Here is a 22811-nt window from a genome sequence, read left to right as displayed (position 1 = left end):
AGGTAAAGGTTCCCCTCACACATATGTGCTAGTCGTTCCAGATTCTAGGGGGCGAAGCTCATCTCCATTTCAAAGCCGAAGAGCCAGCGCTGTCCAAAGACGTCTCCCTGGTCATGTGGTCGGCATGACTAAATGCCAAAGCGCATGGATTGCTGTTACCTTCCCACCAAAGGTGGTCCCTATTTTTCTACTTGCATTTTTTACATGCTTTCAAACTCCTATGTTGGCAGAAGCTGGGACAAGTAACGGAAGCTCACCTGGTTACACGGCACTAGGACTCAAACTGCTAAAACTATCAACCTTTCAATCAACAAGCTTAACATCTTAGCCACTGAGCCACCACGTCCCTTGACACCCCCCCAAGAGGGGCCTGGGGCGCAGCTGGCTAATAGCCTGTTATTAACATTCAGCTGCCTGCAATTACTGCAAGTTGGAATCTCCCCAGGCTCAAGGTTGACTCAGCCTTCCATCCTTTCTAAGGTAGGTAAATTGAGGACCCAGTTTGTGTGGGCAATAAGCTGACTTTGTATAAATATACAAAAGTATGAAGGCTATTGCTTAACGCATTGTAAGCCGCCCTGAGTCTCCGGAGAAGGGTGGCATATAAATCAAATTAAAAAAAAAAAACATACACAAGTGTAATTCTTTTTGAAATTATGGTCCTCTTTCACTGGTTCCTAACTTAGAGTTCTCCAAGAAAAAATGGCATTGTTTCCATCCAAAGTCTTCTTCAGCCATGATGCAATTAAGAAGCCTGAGAAACTTTATCAAGAAATCAAAGTGTTTTGCCCCAGTTTTAATTATGGGATTTAGGCAATGAGGCTGAATATGGTGTGGTTGTTGGGCTCTGCAACCTAATTGGACTACATTTTGAATGTGAGGCTTGTTATGCTTTCCCCTTTTTCTTGAATTAGAGGGGTACGTCTCTAAATTTTCTTGCTCGGGATCAAAGCTTTTGCATCCTTCTCTGGCCTAATTCCCAAACTGCCAGTATTCTAGGAGAGGTTTTGAACACTTTTGGAGTGTAATAACTTCAAGAAGTTCACTATTTTGTCTCTAAGAAATTGGCAAGTGCGGACATGAAAGGATGCAACATTTTAACATTATGATATAATTTTGACTTAGTGGTCACTGAAGCAGAAAACATGTACCTGGCTTGATCCAGTACTTCACATTCTGAATGGAATCATATATTGATTTAATTTCTTTCTTTCTTTCTTTCTTTCTTTCTTTCTTTCTTTCTTTCTTTCTTTCTTTCTTTCTTTCTTTCTTTCTTTCTTTCTCTCTCTTTCTTTCTCTCTCTCTCTCCTTCCTTCCTTCCTTCCTTCCTTCCTTCCTTCCTTCCTCATCTTGTTTGCTTCCTCCACCTCTCTCTACACACACACATACATACATACACAAACTCAGCCAAGAAAAGTATATAGAATGTTTCCATTAGAAATCTAACCTTCTATACAGATATAAGTGTTTTTGTATGTAGAAACATTCAGTCACGTCAGTTCCCACCTGCAGTTTTAAGTGAAAAACCAAGATACAGAATGTCCACCTTGCAAAGACCCCACTGTGTAACAAAACAACAGGTGGAAAGCAATTGCTAATGTTTTTTCAACTTGAGGTCAAGGTCAGCCATGGACCAGTAATTTAGATGACAGCAATTTAGAATACAGTGAAAGCAGAGGAGCAAGCTGGCAAATACATGGCATTCTTAAACTAATTAACTCCCCAGATAAATGAATATACCATTGTTTCAGAATATTTCAGTACATGTTGTGCATCAATAGAAGGTAGTAATGCAAAAAAGAAATTTTATCTATATGATTTTATGCAATGTATATCTCATGTAGGTTAGGTATATATGTAATTTGCTTTCAGTTCAAGGTCATTAAGATATTTTATGCACATTTTTATGTCTTAAAGCACACCATAATGTGGAAAAGGGAACAGAAGAAAAAGTAGATTGAAGGAAAAGTGAAAAAAAAAGAGCAGACAACTGTAATAAAAGAAGGCAGGAAAACAATTTTTAAAAAATGAAGCAAGCATGCCCATATTGAAAACTTTTCTCACTCTTGGCATTCCATAGGTTAATTGACAAATATATGGTCATTTCAAATTCCTGATATGACTTAAAAACTGCAAGATCTCTTAATTCCTATCTACATAGCTCCTTAGCTAGTTTACTTGTCTTGATTCCACAAATCAATAAAATTTAACACCGCCTTTCATTTTATTCTTTTCATTCATAATTCTGATGTGAATAAATTTTATTTTTGAAAGCTTACCTCCCAATCTTGGGACACCTATCTACCAATGTTCAGTTACCCTTCTGTCTGCCTTAGGTTTAAATTCATTAGTACTGAAACTGATTAAGAAGATTCCAGGGATTCAGTGAATTTATTTTTCCATTCCTTTTTTCCTTTTGTATCATAATTTTTACATGTCATAGTTCTGAGTTTTACAAGTGCTCTGGATATGCATTACATCTATTAACACTAATCTTCATCACAGAATTGAGAACAAATGCTCTTTTTTCCTCTGAATCAATTTCAAAAACGAATTCTCGTTCATAAACTGGAAACAGAACTGGTGAACACAAGGCAAGATAATTTCTTGGGTTGTACATTTTGTTTTTGTGATCTAAATTTAGTACTTGAAGATGTCCAAATTTCAAAATCTTTATTTTGGATAATAGAAAATATTTTTAAAAATCTATAAGAATTATAATCATTTCAATAATTGTGAATCCCGTGAGATATTAAAAATAACAACACAGTTCTATAACATTAAAACACTAAGATCTTTATAAAATTTCCTGATATTAAGGCCAAAAAGTAACATAGAATAATATACTAGCAAACTTATTAAAATTAAATTATAATAAAATAGATATTGTGTATTTTGTATAATATATTGAGTAACCCAAAATATGGAAAGTTTTCATCTCAGCAATATATTAATTATTGGTTGGAGATGTAAGAAATATATGTTCTATGTTGATTATAATTCACAGCTTTAAAATATTCCAGAATACCGCCTCTTAGATATTATCTTACCAATTAGTGCAGGGGTGTCAAACTCGATTTCATTGAGGGTCGCATCTGGGTTGTTTGACTTAAGGGGGACGGGGTGGACATGGCAAGGGTGGATATGGCCAACTCGATGTCATTTGTGTCAGGGGTGCCTGTAGTGGCCCGAGTGTTCTGCCAGCAAAAATGGGCTCCCGAGCTCCGTTATCATCTGCGACAACCTCCTGCAACCCTCTGCCAGCAAAAACAGAGCTCGGGAGGGTCATTTTCACTGGCAGAGGCACTGCAGTCTGGTCCTTTGTTGCTTCCAGAGTGGTCCTGCAGCTCAGATCTAAGCACCCTGTGGGCTGGATCTGGCCACCGGGCCTTGAGTTTGACACCCCTGGCTTAGTGCATGTGTGAACTTACTATGTAAAACTTGATCGAGAACCATCATATCTGGATATCCATTACATTCCCCCCAAAGAAAACGTGCATGCTCAGTTATATCAAGTGTATCATTCAGTTATATCAGTTATATCATGTATATCATTCAGCCTACAAATTCAGTTTCTAGAAGAGAACTTGACATTTTCATAATCCAAAATTTGTATTCTGAATGGTTTTGGTTTTTGTTTTTTTGTTTCTGAGAAATACAGATATAATATCTAGATATCCATGTATGTGTAGTTATATCATACAAGGGAATTCACTGGAGAAAGCAATTATATTTGGAAGCATTTACAGTAAAAAAGGAACCAGGCACCAAAGAATATTGTGGCTGGACACCATCAAAGCTCACACTAGCCAGAGCATAGAACAACTCAAAGGAGTTGTGCAAGATTGGATGATATGGAGAGACTTGGCCCATAAAATCACTAAGAGCAAGACATGACTGAATGGATAATACCACCATCATTAACATATGTATGCATGTATGGATCAACCATTTAGGTTAATCAATAGATATCAAAAATATTCTTGGGAGCATAAGGGACACAAGATACTCCACCTGGGCTGAGCAACTATTCTCCTCACTTGAAAGGTGAATCTGGGAACAGATATAGTAGCATTAATGAATTGTAGGAGGTGCCCTATTTCCACACACACACACACACACACACACACACACACACACACACTTTGAAGTACCTTTTTGAAACTAAATGCAAAGGCCTACACAGCTCCACATGTAACACATACAAATTGGACTCATGTCCCTGAGACCTTATTTCTTGTTAACTCTCCTCGTATATTGCAAAGCTTACCCCCATATCTGAGAAATGAAACTCTCGATGGCAAGAATCAGCTCCAAATGTATGGAATAGTATCAAATTTTAGAATTCTGAAACATATTTAGCACCTACTGCTCTTTAGTCTATTAGCTGCATAAAACACACTTTAAAAAAATAGTGCCTAAATACATATTTAACCAATTGACCAGAATGGCATTGAAGCAGTTGTAATGTATTTTGAAAAATTGCCTAAATACATATTTACCCAATAGACTGTAAACGCTCATTCAAAGGCTTTCTGGTCTCTTGGGTACATAATACGTGTTTTTTAAAACTGCCTGACTATATATTTACCCAATAGACCAGAACAGCTCTCAAGTAAATAATACACATTATATAACACTCTATCAATATTTTTTTTCATCCTTCCTTCCAACTAGGAAACATGTAGAAATAAGCCATCACAACAAGAAATAGCAGCTAAAAATTCTGAGTGAATGACGTGTCTTGGAAACATTATCCTCCCGCTGCATATGCTGGAGATGTTGCCCAAATGCAGTGTGCAATGTGTGGTATCTCCAATCGCTGACCATTATTTGCAACCTAATGTGAAATCATCATCTAAAGCCAGCTATTAGTAGAAGGGAGGGACAAATCAGTTTAGTGATATTGGCATGAAGACTTAGCTTTCTGCCATATTTTCAAGTGAATTGAAAGTCAGTATTCCTTCAAAATGCACACTTATCTGAATTTTTCAAACCAGTTCAACCATGGTAAAGAAAACCTACATTTGAAGAAAAAAAAGAAAGAAATATGCATTGCACCAAAATAAATGAATTTATGAAAATAATGTATATAACTATGCCACAGTAGGAAAACTGGGTTCCAGAACCTGTGTACATTTGGAAAAATTGTAAACAAAGTTGCTCCTGGAAAAAAAAAAGTAAGAAAACTGTGTATCGTATTTGCAAGCTACTTTAAAAAAAAAGTCTGTAACATGTCAATGGAGCAAAAAGAGAGAGTGAAGGAGAAAAATGGCACAAAAAGAGAGTGTGAGGGAGAAAAATGAAGAGAAGCCGATTTGAATAGATTTATTTATTCCAAAGTCAATCCATTGCTTCATACATTTTTTTTTCTTTTTTGGAGCTCATGTTACCTAAAGAAATATATCGAAGAAACCCAATTGGGCAGTGACATTTCTGTGGGAGTGACAGTCTCCACACTGATTGACAGTTCACATCATCCTAAAGAAAGTATGAATGGCTTGGAAAAAGATAAGTATGCCTGACCTTCAAATCTGGCAAAAGGATTTATATAGTGGGGAAATCGGCTTTAGCAAAAGCACAAAGAGGACTATCAATATAATAACCACATTATCTAAGTACTACATGATAATTTATACTTTGTGTATTTACTTACTTAGAGAGCTACATGCTCTGCGAGATATAGAAATCAATTAAGGCATATATGAAACAATATAAACAGTACAATAACTATCTCACTTGTCCAAATCCCCAGGCCTTGCAAACACAGCAACAAACAAGCTCTGGAACTGTTTGATACAGTTTTTTTCAAGCCTGAGGCCTGGCACAAAGTCTGTGCTGGAACTACCGCCTCCCAGATCTCCATATAGGCAGGGCCAAGCCACCCCAGGGTCCCACCCACAAGTATCTGGTATTAGTGTTCAGTTCCACATTAACAGTCCACCATCCAATGCTCAGGCCTCCGGGTCCATCCGGCCTCCACCCACGGTGCCTGCGGCGCCAGCCAGCTGAGCTCTGGGAATCTGTCAGTTAGCTGTGTGGGGGAGAATGCTGCCACAGCCTCTCCCACTGCTGCATTTGCTGCGGCCGGACTGACACCGTCCCAGCCAGGCTTCCCGTCACCGCTGGGTCATCACTGTGCCATGCGGCTGTTCCTGCCGCCGTAGCTGTTTCTGCCTCCCACTCCCCCCCAGGTATGGCAAGCCAATCGGGGCTTGACAAACTAAATATGGAAAACAGGACAATCAATAATAATAGCTTATTTAAGTATGCTGCTCCTAGGAAGTGCTCTTTGAATCCACCACCCACCAGTTACTGGTAGTCCTCAACTTACAACCAAAATTGAGCCCAAAATTTCTGTTGCTAAGTGAAATATTTGTAAAGTGAATTTTATCCCATTTTGTAACCATTTTTGCCATTTTGCCATGGTTGTTAAATGAATCGCTGCAGTTGTTACATAGTAACACGGTTGTTAAGTGAATCTGGCTTCCCCATTGACTTTGCTTGTAAGAAGGTCACAAAAGGCAATCACATGACCCCAGGCCACTGGAACTGTCATAAATACGAGTCAGATGCCAAGCATGCCACAATGGTCGCAAGTATGAAAAACAGTCGTAAGTCACATTTTTCGGTGCTGTTGTAACTTTGAATGGTCACTAAATGGACTATTGTAAATCGAGGACTACCTGTACAGCAGTTCTGTGTGTTTCAATCCACATGTTCAAGAAGATTAAGAAACCTTGCACAAAGCAAGGAGAATAAATACCAAGGAGGGGACACAGAGCAAACACAGATGACAGAGGAAAATAATTTTGGATTCAGGTACCAAACATTTTATGAGACGTCCGCCTCTAAAACTCCACTATGTGGAGATATTTGTGAGATCAAATAAATCAAAACCTGAGGTCAAATATCAAAACTGATCATCGGTTTCATTGATGATTCCTGTAGCAGGCTGAGTTTCCTCAGTGTGGCGTGTCCCTTTGTGCGTGTTTGGTTAATAAATATAATTTTACAAAATAAACTGGAGACACTGTCCCATTTCATGTAAGCTGTTAAAAAAAAAGACCCTACAGATGAATGCTTCAATGTATTGCTAGCCTCCACAGGACATGATATACTGTTCTGAAAGTGAAGGCTTCTGTATCCTCTCGCCATCCCTACTGTTCTTCAAACTCCCGTTTCTGGGTGATTTAAATGAATGCAGGAAATATTGCAGGCATTAAATTTAAAGCAGAGTGGATACAGGATATTTAAAGAACAATCATATTGGCTTTCGGTAAAATTGTAATGATACATTTTAAAAAAAAAACCACAGAAGAAAAAAATGAAAGTATTTTCAGGATTTAAATGTTGTTGTATCTCTTCCAAGCTTTCTATTCAGGCCTGAGAAGCCTTCCTGCAAGACACAAAAATTCATTGTGTCATTTTTTTTTTTTAAGCGGGAGAGTAAAAGTATACACTGCTTCCTTCAAAAATGGAATCATCTTTCACAGATGTAGGCATGCACTTGTCATGCCAAGAAGAGACAGATGTGTCTCTATTCACTGAGGGACAGGTGCGGAGGAAGAAGAAATAAAACATTTTGTAGACGTATAAGCAACTGTGTTACTGTCAAATAAATAAACTTGATGCCAAAACAGGGGGGGGAGGGGGGAGGATTTGTCTGTGTGGGTTCCGCCCTGAACATTTACTTTAAGCTGTAATTCATTAAATGTCATGTTTTTATTACTGATGTTGCAATCATTGTGATATTGATGAGATGGTATTTGTATAGTTTGCATGGTACCACTCAACTTTGCTAAAATGCCTAAAGCTACAGATCTTATTACTTGCTAATTAAGACATACATTCCAGGATAATCCCATTTTACATGGGCCAGTGTCTAAGATTTCAATGACAGATGAGTCTGGACTTTCCCTTTCAATCACATTAAAAATAGATCTCAGTAGGATGAAAATGTGTCCTTTTTTGGAAAAATCCAGGGAGTACTATTATCCCAGAGATCAATGTTTTTCCCCCCGATTCATTGGATTCATATGTCATTCAATTTTCATCAAACAAATAATTCCCTCAACATTGTCAAACTAGTTACTAAGTCTGCATTACTATTAATCTTCTCATCGTTCCTATCACCCATCTCCTCCCACTTACGACTGTATGACTGTAACCTTGTTGCTGGTATCCTTATGATTTATATTGACTGTCTCCTAATATGATTTGATTGCTTATTTGTTCCCTATGACTATCATTAAGTGTTATATCTTATGATTCTTGATGAATGTATCTTTTCTTTTATACACTGAGAGTGTTTGCACCAAGACAAATTCCTTGTGTGTCCAATCACACTTGGCCAATAAAGAATTCTATTCTATTCTATTCTAAATCTGCCCTTCCATCTAATGTCACTTATGCCTACACAATCAGGCTCTCCTACACACACACACACACACACACACACACACATACACACACACGCACGCACGCACAATGCAGGAATGAGAGTTGTTTATTTAACCAAAAACTTCCCAGTCTTATCATTACAAACATTTCCTTGATAATTAAGGATTTTAAAAAAAAGAAAGAAACTTTACTTTTTACTTTTACTTTATTTTGAATTTATATACCGCCCTACTCCCAAAGGACTCAGGGCGGTGAACAGCCAAAAAATAAAACACACATAAAATTTAAAAAACAATGTAAAAGCACATTAAATAATTTGGCCCAAACAATTTAAAACACCCCTATTGTTTTAAAACAAATTTAAGATTAAAATTAACAATTAAAAGGAAGTTAGGCCAGGCCAGCCTGTTGAAATAAAAAGGATTGAGGGCACGGCGGAAAGTGCATAAATCCGGGATCCTCCGTATCTCCGGGGGGAGCTCGTTCCAGATGGCAGGTGCCCCCACAGAGAAGGCTCTCCTCCTGGAGGCCACCAGTCGACACTGTTGGCCGACAGCACCCTGAGGAGCCCCTCTCTATGGGAGTGTACTAGCCAGTGAGAGGCTACTGGTGGCAGAAGGTGGTCTCATAAGTACCCAGGTCCTAAGCCATGGAGCGCTCTAAAGGTGGTAACCAAGACCTTGAAGTGCACCGGGAAGACCACTGAGAGCCAGTGCAGCTTGTGCAGGAGAGGTGTTACATGGGAACGCCACGTCGCTCCCATAACGTGGCCGCATTCTGGACCAGTTGGAGCCTCAGGGTGCTCCTCAAGTGGAGCCCCATGTAGAGTGCATTACAGTAGTCCAGGCGGGAGGTAACAAGGGCATGAGTGACCGTGCGTAAGGAGTCCCAATCCAGAAAGGGATGCAACTGGCAAATCAGGCGGACCTGATAGAAAGTCCTCCTGGCCACAGCCATCAAATTCTCTTCTAAAGACAGCCGCGAATCCAGGAGGACACCCAAGTTGTGAGCCAACGACTCGCCCCCAATAGTCAGTGATGGCACCAACTGACTATATCGGGATGCCGGAAACCACAGCCACTCGGTCTTGGATGGGTTGAGCCTGAGTCTGTTTCTCCCCATCCAGATCCGCACAGCCTCCAGGCACCGGACATCACTTCCAGGGCATCATTGGGGTGGTCCGGGGTGGAGATGTACAGCTGAGTATCATCAGCGTACTGGTGGTACTTCACCCCAAAACCACAGATGATCTCATCCAGTGGCTTCACATAAATGTTGAACAGAAGGGGTGAGAGGACTGACCCCTGTGACACCCCACATACAAGGCGCCTCAGGGTTGACCTCTGCCCCCCTGCCAACACAGACTGCGACTGGTCGGAGAGAAAGGAGGAGAACCACCACAACACGGTGCCCCCCACCCCCAACTCTTCCAACCGGTGCAGCATGATACCATGGTCGATGGTATCAAAAGCTGCTGAGAGGTCTAATAGGACCAGGACAGAGGAACAACCCCTGTCCTGAGCCCTCCAGAGATCATCAACCAACGCGACCAATTTCCGTGCTGTACCCAAGCCTGAAGCCCGACTGGAACGGATCTAGATAAACCGTTTCATCCAGGTACTGGGGAAGCTGTTGCGCCACCACACTCTCAACAACCTTCGCCACAAAGCGAAGGTTGGAGACAGGACGAAACAACAATTTCTCTTCCTTGTCCTTGCTAGATAGCTATTACTTTACTAGATTTTCAGTGTGAGCTGCAACATGCTGGTTTGGAGACTTTTGCTTCCAAAACTCTGCTTTTTATAAGCAGAAAAGAAAGCCAATTTTATAAAATAATGAAGAATACCATGAGTTTTGTTCCTTTGATTAGATGGCAGGACTGCATATTGCCAGTGATTCTCTTTGACTTTAAAGAATGTGATGGATAACCAGGACATGGGGCCCTTCACACAAAACCAAAAACCCAGGGCCTGGCACATGAATTTCCAAAATGCCAACAGGTTCAGGGCCATCCTAGTCTCTAAGAGAGAGTGTTCCAGAGTGTGGGCACTACAGTAGAGAAGATAGGCCTCCACCAGCCAGCATTTCTTGCTGAGCATACCTATTCTCCTGAATGGGATTGGATAGGTTAGAAAGAATTGGGAGAAGATGGTCCCTCGGGTAACTGTCCCAAGCCAAGACTTCATGAAGAAACTCTTCCCTCATTGGAAAATTTGAGATCCAGTATGGGCATCCAGGAAATTTCAGAGTAATGAAAAGACATGTACCAGGGGGAGGAGGCGGAGGAGGAAGAGGAGGAGGAAAGAAGGAAAGAAGGAAGGAAGGAAGGAAGGAAGGAAGAAAGGAAAGAAAAAAGAAAGGAAAGAAAAAAGAAAGAAAGAAAGAAAGAAAGAAAGAAAGAAAGAAAGAAAGAAAGAAAGAAAGAAAGAATTCAATTAATATATGCCTCCATTCAGAATATGAAGTGATGGATCAAGACAGATGTAAGCTTTTTGTTTCAGTAACCCTAAGCCAAAACACCAGAAGTAGTAACAGGGGTGTCTAATGGGGGAATCAAAATTTGCAAGAATGCATCAGGATCCAAACCCAATGAATGGAAGTATGACATAAGAGGGGACTTCAATCATGATGCTATACCCACTATATGGCAAATTTTGGCACGCACGCCTTGCTGACATGCTCTAAACACTTTTAGCAATCACTTAAGCACACACACACAGAAACCATGAAAAAAATTTCTGTAAATATGATTTAAGAAAATTTCTCTTCTGCAGAGAAAACTTAGAAGGTGGATTTCAGTGCTGCATTTTATTTTATTTATTATTCATATTTCTATGCCGCCCACTCTCTGAGGACTCTGGGCGGCTTACACCAAAGACAGTATACTAAATAGCATATTGCCCCCAACAATCTGGGTCCTCATTTTACTGACTTTGGAAGGATGAAAGGCTGAGTCAACCTTGAGCCAGTGAGATTTGAACCACTGATCTGCTGAACTAGCAGTCAGCTGAAGTAGCTGCAGTACTGCACCCTAACCACTGCACCACCTCGGCTCTTTCAGAAGCATAAGCACAATACAAACTCATTTTCCTGCCAAGTTAAAAAAAAAAAGAACCTAGAAAAAAACTTTCAGTTATGGAGAAGTCAAGCAAACATTAAAAATGGTTCTTCATCACAGTAACTAATTATGCATCTGGACAGGATTAACTAATAGTTCAAGAAACGATGGTGTAAGATAAATAAAAGTCTAAGCACATGAACAGACTGTAGCTATTGAGGAGATACAGTACTTAAATTGTAGCTGACTTAAAAAGGAATGACCACTTTGGGGTATTCTAATAATATTTTTTTTAAAAAAACCTAGATCTTTCTTCTTAACATTTTAGATTTTATGCATCTAAGTATGATACAGTTTAGAGCGAGCCTTAAGACCTGATTTCTTTATTTCAGAACACAAAGCAAGGATGAAGGGACTTTGGCCACAGGAAAGCAGACTCCTGTTCAATATTAAAGGGGAGAAAACTTTCCTAACAGGAAGTACAATTCAACAATGGATCCAATTACCCAGAGATGTGCTCTGTCACCTTCCTTGGAGGTGTTCCAGGGGACGCTTTAATTTAGATTCTTATGCTGAGTGAAAAGGCAAGCCCAAAAGGCGGACTGCCTTCGGTCTGACATAAGCATAGTACACAAAATCATCTGCTACAGTGTTCTACCTGTCAATGACTACTTCAGCTTCAGCCGCAACAACACACGAGCACACAATAGATACAAACTCAAGGTAAACCGCTCCAAACTCGATTGCAGAAAATATGACTTCAGCAACAGAGTGGTCAATGCCTGGAATGCACTACCTGACTCTGTGGTTTCTTCCCCAAACCCCCAAAACTTTAACCTTAGACTGTCTACTGTAGATCTCACCCCATTCCTAAGAGATCTGTAAGGGGCGTGCATAAGTGCACTAATGTCCCTACCGTCCCTAACAGATTAACAGAGTTGGAAGGGACCTTATAGGTCATCTAGTCCAACCCCCCCCCAGCTCAAGCAGGAGACTTCTTTGTGGTGGCTCCTTCTCTGAAGAACATCATCCTTGACAACAAGCCTATCAAGTGAGCTACCCCATCATGGCTCACTCCCCCCACCCCCGATACGCACTGTCCTATTCTCCCCATTTATTTGTATCCATTTACTGTATTCATAATCATGTTTATACTTATATCTGTTATCTTATTCATGCTTGACAAAAAAATAAAATAAAATAATAAATAAATTCCATGATTCCGTCCTATGTCAATCCTCCAAAGGATTGATTTGTCATGGTGTGGCCCAGCAACAATGAATTTTGAGATGACTCTTCATTTAGAAAGCAGGGAAAGTCAGAATTGGTACAAAAAGTCGATTGCTAGGAAGTCAGAAAAAAAATAGAAAATGGTTTCCCTTGGATAATAAAATGAGGGAGCAATCTTTTCTTCTAGGAGATTCTGATGAATTCTTGGGATGTTTGTGAAACTGAATGTGAGGACTGGTAGTGTCACTATTTTGAAAGTACAGGCGGTCTCCAACTTATAACCATTTGTTTAGTGACTGTTCAGAGTTAACAATGGGACTGAAAAACACTTGCGACCATTTCTCACACTTTCAACCATTGCAGCATCCTCATGGACACGCGATGAAATTTCAGGTGATGGGCAGCTGGCATGTACTAATGACAGCTGCAGTGTCCTGGGTCCTGTGATCACCTTTTGTAACCTTCTGACAAGAAAAGTCAATGGGGAAATCAGATTTTCTTACCAATCGTGTTTGTCACTAACTTAACAACTACAGTGATTCTGTGGCAAGAAAGGGGGTTCAAATGGGGCAAAACTCACTAAACAACTATCTCTTTTAGCAACAGAAATTTTGGGCTCAGTTGTGGTTGTAAGTCGAGGATTACCTGTACAACATTTTATTAAGCTTGAAGTTGAGCCCATAGGCCACCCTCCTTCTTACTTCATTATGGTAAGACCTACTTGTCATTTATGGTGTCTCCTAAAGTCACCCAGATATTATTGAGAATAAAGCCTGTCTCTATTATAGTTAGACTGGCCCAGAAATGATTAGATATTAGCGAAGATGACATGTATCACTAATGGGACTGGGCAGTCAACATTCTTTGCAGCACCCTTCCTTCTTTCAGGAAGCTTTGTGGATCCATTTTTAAAATATCCATAAGCGATCTGGCAGAACTATCTATATGTATGTCTGCATATAGATGTCTATGCATGTGTGTGGATGTTTGCCATATGTGTGTCTAAATATGTGTGTGTGTGTGCGAGCGCGTGCACACGTGCCCATTTATTGCTGAGATTTATTTTCCTTTCCTATTCAATTCATTATTTTCATTTGTGAAAGAATAATTGGTTCAGTAAGGACTCTGGAATGGTGTTCGGGAAAGTTTATTTCAACATTTCTCTAGACCTGTCAGCTTGAAATGCTTTGGGAGTACCGTTTTCTAAAAATTAAAAAATAGAGAGAGAGAGCTGGTTTGCTTTTCATTTTTCTTAAAGTGTGTTTAATGTCACCGGTGAATCCAGCTTAGGAAAAATGTTTCTCTCTACGGAATAAAGGTTTCTGAGACTTGTCTTACTTTTCTTCTTCAATTTAAAGAGCAATAACTTCACATTTGAAAAATTATAAAGGTGATGGAAATGGAAAGGCCCAAATCTCTTCTATGTCACAGACACCTATTGGTAGGTGACTATTGTACTGCACTCTAGCTCATGCATAGGTATTTGTGTCAGGAAAAGAATGTAGACATAGTTTTGCTGAAAGTAGAGAATTCATTAAAAAATGCTTATGTTTATATTTGCAGCACCCCAGCCTTGATTTGCTCCTTATTTAAGCAACATTTTTTTGATAAATTAAAAAAGCAGCAATAGCCATTACTGCAGGCTATATACAGCTTCTAATATCACTTAAGCATATTACAGAATATAATATCTAGTACTTAACGACTAACTTGCATATGAAAGCTCACATAATGTCTCATAAAACCCTTAAAATGGCTTCAGTTTAAGAGTCTCCCTTTTTAAAAAAACACCTTCAGGGAATATCGTAAATGAAGTAGCATTCTAGCCTTGGAAAAAAATTCACACAGTTGCAAAATTTTTTAATATAAATTGAACACATTAAAAATTAATTTTGCATGACCATTTCGCATTGCAGTGCCAATGCCTAGTTAAGATAGGGCCTTAACTCTTCTTTGTTTAAAGTATCATGGAATCTTCACTTACTCCCGGATTTCCTTTTCATCTTTATCTGTATATAATTATTATTTTCATTCATCAGAGACAGAAAAAAAAAAAAACCCTTTCCTCCTCTGACAGCCTCAGCTGGAGTTGAATGAAATCCTACCTGTGTTACTGGGGCAACTTCTGGAAAACTCATTACAGAAAGGTGGAACCTAACAATTAGTCAGGCTAAGCAATGGCCACATTTATGTTGTAATAGAGGTACATTGCAAAGAAACAGAATTTGCTGAATGTGTACAGTAATTGCACTTTAAAAGTAGTCTGCTAGCTCTGTTCTCTTTCTAACTTTATTTATCCAGCAATGACAATTGTCAGCACAGGCCTAAATCTAGCTGAGCACAAAGTTATCTTTGAGTTATCTTGCATTACAATATTAACCTCTTTGTGGAAACACACTATTACTGTTATTGTTAATACATTTATTATCAATTTGTGAAGGTTACACAATTCTGAAAGAAAAGCCCTCTAGATAGCTTACAAATATCAAATATATACTTAAAACAAAAATTTTAAAAGATAAAATGTCATTGTGATTATCTTGTCAGGATAGTGAAAACATCACTATCTTGACAAGAGAATAACAATAACATTTTAAAAATTTGACATAGGGCTCCTTGACTTCAAGTGATCACTGAGGAAGGAGCCAAAGCAATTGGATACCCCCACTCCCCACTCCATGTTCTTAATTCTTGGGGCCTAACACTGGAGGTGTATAACATTCAGAGTTAAAGGTGAAAAATCATCAGGTACACACCAATCTCAAAAGAGGAAGGGCAATCCCATCCCATGCCAATGATGAAAATTTCCCTCAGCTAAAGGGCCCAAATAGCAATAGCTGCCATTTTGTTCCTCTTGATCTGAATTCAAATAGACCAAAATGTATAACTGATGATACTGAACCCCAGACTGGATTAGATAATATCACTCAGTGGTTTCATGTAGATTTTAAACAGGTGAGTTGAGAACATGGACCTTTGCACAGGTTCGCCTGGTGCACCAATTGCAACCCTAATTGGATCAGGAGGGTCTCCTCACAGTCACTCATGCCCTTGTCACCTCACGGTTAGATTATTGCAACGTGCTCTACATGGGGCTACCCATGAAAAGTGTTTGGAGACTACAGTTGGTCCAGAACGCAGCCGCGCGAGCTGTCGTGGGTGCACCTAGGTACACCCACATTACACCAATTCTCCACGAGCTGCACTGGCTCCCTATTGGTCTCCAGTCACAATTCAAGGTGTTGGTTATTACCTTTAAAGCCCTACATGGCTCAGGGCCAGGTTATCTTCGAGACCACCTTCTACCGCATAGTTCCCAGCGACCGGTAAGATCCCAGAGTTGGTCTCCTCCGGGCCCCGTCAGCTAAACAGTGCCGGCTGGCAGGCCCGTGGGGGAGGGCCTTCTCTGTGGCTGCCCCAGCTCTCTGGAACCAGTTACCTCCTGAGATCCGGACCATCCCCACCTTATTGGCCTTCCAAAAAGCGGTGAAGACCTGGCTTTTCCGGTAGGCCTGGGGCCATTGATCTCACTGTTGCAATCTGGTGAGATCCGGCCATGAATGGTGTGAATGGGTTTTAATTGTTTTTAATGTTTTAATTTTTAATGTTTTTATATATGGTTTTTAAATGCATTGTAAGCTACCTGAGTCTTCAGAGAAAGGCGGCATACAAGTTGAACAAATAAATAAATAAATAAACATCGGACCCAAAGGCACGGGAATCCAAACCCCTCCAGTCCAGAAGGAAACCATTGTCAAAGCTACTAAAAACCTCTGAGAGATCAAGAAGCAGAAGGATGAATACATCCCTCCCATGCACCAAAGATAACTGACAAGCATCACCAAAATTGTCTCCATACTATATCCTGACCTGAAACCCAACTGGAACAAGTAGAGAATATCTGTTTCCTATAAGATTCTTTGCAACCGTTGTTTGATCATCTTCTCTACAACCTTCCCTACAAAAGGAAGGCTGGAAAGTAAACAATAAAGGTCCAGAATGGAAAGGTCCAGCAATAGCCTCTTGATCATCACCTTTAAAAAGTTAATACTATTGTATAGCCCAACCCCTCATCATTCTCCCCTTCCCCACATTGCTTTAATAATTCAGGATGGTCCAGGTGACTAAACTTAATTTGAAGGACATTGTCCACTTTGTCAGGAGTCACAGAATCAAACCAATGCAGATAACATCACACGACTATGCCCAGGTAACTCTCTTGAACCTGCTCAGTTAGAGTCCAACTCTGAATGAATCTGAGTAACTTTATCCACCAGACAAAACTATATGAAATATATTACATATGGTGATGAAGACTTCTGACAGTAATGAGTTTAAGACATAGTTATTTACTACAGGATCCCATAAAATCAGAAGCTTTATAGTGTCTGTCTGTTCTCTCAGCTGCTACAAGATTTTGTAGAAATATTACCAGAAATTGTGGAAACATAAATGTTTTATAATTGGGTTCAAGTGGATCTTTCAAAACACTAGAGATACTGGAAAACTGGATGTAATATTTATTTATATACTGAATATAAATATTTAATATAAAACTCCCAGCATAATAGTTGTAACCTATCAGGCAATAAATTAGCATAGATTCAGCAAGGTTTCTCTCATAATAATTTTAACAATTGCATATGCACAGTGAATAGCTAAATATAAGCACTAAGCCAAATGTTTAGTGTTGTATCCCTGCTATTTTCCTTTGGTTACAAATTTATATCTTTTTAGCAGAAAATTGTGTGTGTGTGTGTGTGTGTGTGTAGTATGTATGTGCTCTCTTTGGTCCTTTGCCGACACCAGAGGTTTTCGAAATTTACCTTTATACAGTTCACCACATCATAATCAAAAGTTTTTGGTAGTAACCAAGAGCTGACAACTCAGGGTCAGTAGCCATCATGAGATAGATATATTCACTTAACAACCATGGCAAAATGCAATTTTGAAATAGGATACCCAAATCTCTTAAAATTTTGTGATCTCATGAAATTTCAGCTACTGTTTAAGATTAGTTTTCTTTTTGCTTTTTGGGTTTGCTATACCACAAACTACCTGCAATAATTTCATTAACTGTGTTAAAAATCTATTTGCATTACCTGGGTTGTGATTAGCATGCCTAGAACTAAGACACCATTTCCTTTAAATTAATGAATAATGGATTTTCAGAAGACAGTGGAGGTTAATAGCCATATTCATGCTAACTCAAGGTTATAATTTATTGTGGTGTGAATGCAATGATGTGCATCCAGATGTTGTGCTTCTAGAAATGCTTGTAGGTATGGAGGCTTTTGCTGAAGTCATGAAAACTGGGTTATAACACTGCAAGGCAAGCTCCATCCTTTTCATATAGGTGTGCTACAAAAGTGTTGGCACTTTCGCATGGTGGCATCATGCTGCATTCACCTTTTACATGCCCTTGATCCGCTGATTGATGTAATATTGTACATACATTGTACATTAATATGCAGTGTTACATTAAGGGACAATGTTATTTATGCTGCTAGAACATGAACAACCTGTGGATGGATTGGTTTCTCTCCACCTCGAACATTGAATCTGCTTGGTGAGCAGGTAGATTGGAGAGGACCAAATTCTGCTTGCATTGTGCAGTTGTTTAGTTAGTTCATCTATAATAGTGAAGTTAGGGGACATAAAACATCTGGATGGCTGGGCGTCACATACTGTAACAACTGGTTTGCCCAGAACCGAAAATGTGAGCATACGCGAGGCATTGAAAACCCGGCGATTATATAGGCTGTGATAGCGCCAGGGCTGATGGGCAGACCCAGCCGCTGGTCAGAACCAGCAGTTCACCCAAACCGGTCCAAACCTGCAACAGCCCACCACTGGATGACTGGATTGCTAAATGCTAAGTTAGGGCTAGCAGATTTGGCCAAATTTATATTTTGCTGATGAAGAATCCCAGTAAGGGTATGGCTATCTGATGAAAGCTAAAAAGCTTGAAATAGATCTATATTATTATTATTATTATTATTATTATTATTATTATTATTATTATTATTTCTTTATCAGCAAAATATATATTTGGTATAAAATGGTTTGTTGTGAATGTGACAGCTTGAGGACTCCTGGATTGGAGCTGAAAGGGAAAAGGGAGCAGAATGCCCCCTCCCACATGTTGGGGTAGACCAGGTGTCTCGATAGAAAAACACTTTATGTGTGTGTGTGTGTGTGTGTGTGTGTGTGTGTAAATATCTTTAGCAGTTGTTTCAATTTTTGCAGCCATTATTTAGTAGACTTAATGAAACAGCATGAAACAAGGAAATCATTGTGGGCCAACTTTTCCAGTATCAAATCCTTCCCGACAAATATATTAAATGTATATTAAACAATGAAGAGCATCATTTTCTAAGAATATTTTTTTCAGAGGGAGGCTTTGTAAATTAGCAACGCTGGTAATTACAAAATCTGGGAGCAGGTAAAGTCAGATTTTTCTGGTCAGTCTACTAGGCTGTGCAAGAAATTTAATAACAGAGGTGCATCTGGAAACAGCTTCACTTCCTCAATAAAATATGAAAGATTCATATATTATACATATAAATGATAAATAAATTATACCTGTGGACTATCCATGCAAGTATCCCCTTTCTTAATAAGTAGTGCGGACGCTATCTAGCAAGCATTGCCCTTTGACCTGTGTAAGAATCTTAATGACTTTGTATGAAAAGTATGCTAGTTGCATTGCTTTTGTTCCCAAACTTAACTATAATGGACTAATTAAGCGACTCAACAGTGCCAGCTAAATTCCAAAGCAGCTAAAGAAAATAAAAACCAGTGTGCTGAATAAGCACAGGGTGTTCACAGAGTCCAAACAAACTTGCCTGCATTACCCCAATGAACCCCTGCTTCCCCAGTTCTAACATGAATACACTGATGCAATTAATTATGCAGGGTGTCATTATATGTGTATTTGCGTGTATGCATTTTTTCAAATATTCATATACATTTTAGTTTATTTGTCTCTGTGGATATCTACAGCGGAGTTGAGTCTAATTCCTTGTTTTGAGATAATGATTCTCACCAGGTTTTACAGAAATGTATAAACCAGGGACAAAGACAAATGCATAGCCTTCTAGAGATTGCTAACTACAACCCCAACCAGCCCCCCCCCCCCACCTCTCCACTAACCTGGCTTCCTTAGGATGTTGGGAGTTATAGTTCAGCAACATCTGAAACTCCTCGGCTTTCCCTAGTCTAGACAATTCAGACCACAGTGTGTGATAACGCAAGCCCAGGGGTGAAATAAAAACGGAACAAATGTGTTTTGGAAATTCAAATAAATGAAGCAAGGTCAAAATAAAACTGTCCCAGAGAATAATTCCAAACTTTATTTTTAATTAAAATTAAGAAAATAAATACCACTCATGGTGGTTGCGGGGAGGGAAGTGGAAGTAATTTTCCAAATATTATTAATTCATTAGTGGAGGAAGACATAGGATGTACCTTACTATTCTGAAAGAGCAGAATAGACTTCTTGCTGTACTCTGAGCAGAAAGTTGCTGCATTGGCAGCTTTTAGGGCTATTGTTAAATCAGAAGTATGAATAAACAACATTCTTCAGAAAGGTGCTCAGTGGTGATGGTGGTTTCCATGACTGGAATCCTAACTTGTTTGGTATCTGAGAACTAGTTGAACTAATGGTTAAGGCAACAGCCTCGAAACTGGGAATTTTAGTCCCACCTTAGCCATGAAGTCCAGCTGGATAATTCTGGGCCAGTCACTCTCTCTCAGCCCAATTCACCTCACAGGGTTGTGGTTGTGGGGAAAATAGGAAGAGGAAGGCATGTTGGGTATGTTATCCACCTTGGGGTATTAGCCAAAATAATAAAGATGGGATATAGATATATAAATAAAATCTGTCTGCAATTAGGATTGATACAAGAGTGATGGTATGACCCAGGTTCAGCCATGGAAGCCATTCCTTCTTAGCATACCTATTGGAGGAAATTGAGGGAGGGAGCAACTTTGCATGCCACCTTGAACAAGATGCAACTCTAATGAAGAAGTAGATAAAGCTTAATGTCTGTTGAGATTCTCAGTCATCCAAGTGATGGTTGTCCCAAAGATTCTCAGTCATCCAGGTCATGCTTTTTCAAAAGGCATGGAGTTGTTTTTCCTTAAAGATGTTTTGCTTCTCATCCAAGAAGCTTTTTCAGACCTCCCTCAGAGGGGAGAGGGATATGACACAACCTATCTCCTGTTTACAACACAGTCCTTTCAGCAGTTCCAAGAAGGTTCCACACCCATTTGCATTCCAATTCAGGTGACCCTGAGGGCACAGATAAATCTCCAAGTGGCCTCAATGACTCTCAGAAAGAGTGCTAATGTCCAGGTGACTGCAAGGAATATAAATCCTTCCATTCTCCACCATTCAGTCAGAACTGAAGAAGCTTCTTGGATGAGAAGTGAAATGAAATATCTTCAAGGAAGAACACGTCCAAATATCTTTTGAAAAAAACACCTTTGGGATATAAAGCTTAACTTCGCCTCTCCTGCTTGCTGTTATTATTTCACTAATGTATAGTTCAAAACCCATTTAATACTACCGTTTATCAGCATTGAATGAATTGTTTTAACAGTCTTATTTTTAAACTGCTTTGAATTTTGTTTTGCTATTAATGGGAAGCAGTATAAAATATTTTAAATAGCTTTAAATATATAACAATTTAAATTTCATTAAATAGTGTAGAGGGATTAGGGATTTCCAACTTCCTTGGTTGTTTTTTTCCTTTGAAAAATATGTCACTCCTCATGCAAGAAGCTTCTTCAGTTCTAACTACAACCACCTCACAACACATGACACAACACAGGAGAACAAACACATCAGGCTAGGATTCAGAAGTCCATTTGCATCTGAAAGACAAGAATCACTCTTTTGAAGATAGCAAAGTTCACCTTCTGGACAGAGAGGACCACTGGTTTGGAAGAGGAGTTAGACACCATTTATGTTAACATTGATCAGCCCTCTCTCAATGGGGAGGGGGGAATACAACACCACCTATCTCCTGTTTGCAATACAGTCCTTTCAGCAGTCCCAAGAAGGTTCCACATCCATTTGCACTCTGATTCAGGTGACTCTGAGGACAGAGGTAAACCTCCAAGTGGCCTCAAAGACTCTTAGACTCCCAGCTAAAGATTAACCCTCAGAATGCTAATGACCAGATGACTGAAAAGAATATAAATCTTTCCATTCCCCACCAGTCAGTTAGAACAGGGGTGAAATCTACTTACCTTCCCTACTGGTTTGGAAGTGCATGCGCCATTGTCATGTCCAATTTTTTACCCTCTGTGCATTCTCAGAAGGGTTTGTGCATGCGCAGAGGGTTAAAAACCAGGAAGCAACAATGTCTGGGTGGGTGGGCGGAGCCTCGTGCTGTTGCTGCTACAAATTTACTGAACCACACGCTGCTGCCGCTACCGGTTCACCGAACCATGTGCCGCCAGTGCTACCAGTTCGTGCGAGCCAGACAGAACCAGCACAATTTCACCACTGAGTTAGAACTGAAGAAGGTTCTTGGATGAAAAGCGAAAGGTTTTGAAAGGGGAAAAAAAACCCAGCAAGAATGTCCATTTGCTGGTACTCACATTTCTTGGAGTTGAACTGAAGTACGAACAGTCATCACCACTGTTAATAAATCACTCAGAAATTTTCAAGGAAGGAAATAAGGTTTTTTTTCCCCCATAGCTTTAAGGAGAAGGGATGAAAAAAATGCAGAAGAAATTTTAGAGATAGTCCTACTCAGCATTACTGCAGCAAAACTTACTGTTGATGGAGAACAGCTGGAGTATTGAGAAATGGTAAATTACATTACTTTTATTGCTAGTCCACATTTGCAAATGATGTTCTCCTTTTTTTAAAGCATAACTTTTATATGTGGATTGACAATAAGAGCCCTGGTATGTTTTCACTCCTGTGAACTGCAGCTGTTCTTTATAAGTATCTCAACAAAACATCCCAAGTGGAGGTTTTCAGGTGAATATTAAAAACAACGAATAATAACATTCTTTCTTGTCTGACTCCTGGAAACCATTTTGGTGATAGTTTTGCTTATCCTCTACAATTTGCACTAGATGTTGTTTTAATTTATGTCTT

The sequence above is a fragment of the Pantherophis guttatus genome, chromosome 1 (genome assembly GCF_059756535.1).
Source record: "Pantherophis guttatus breed Tessera chromosome 1, ASM5975653v1, whole genome shotgun sequence".
Taxonomy (NCBI): Eukaryota; Metazoa; Chordata; class Lepidosauria; order Squamata; family Colubridae; genus Pantherophis; species Pantherophis guttatus.
Note: the sequence above shows the minus strand (reverse complement) of the source record.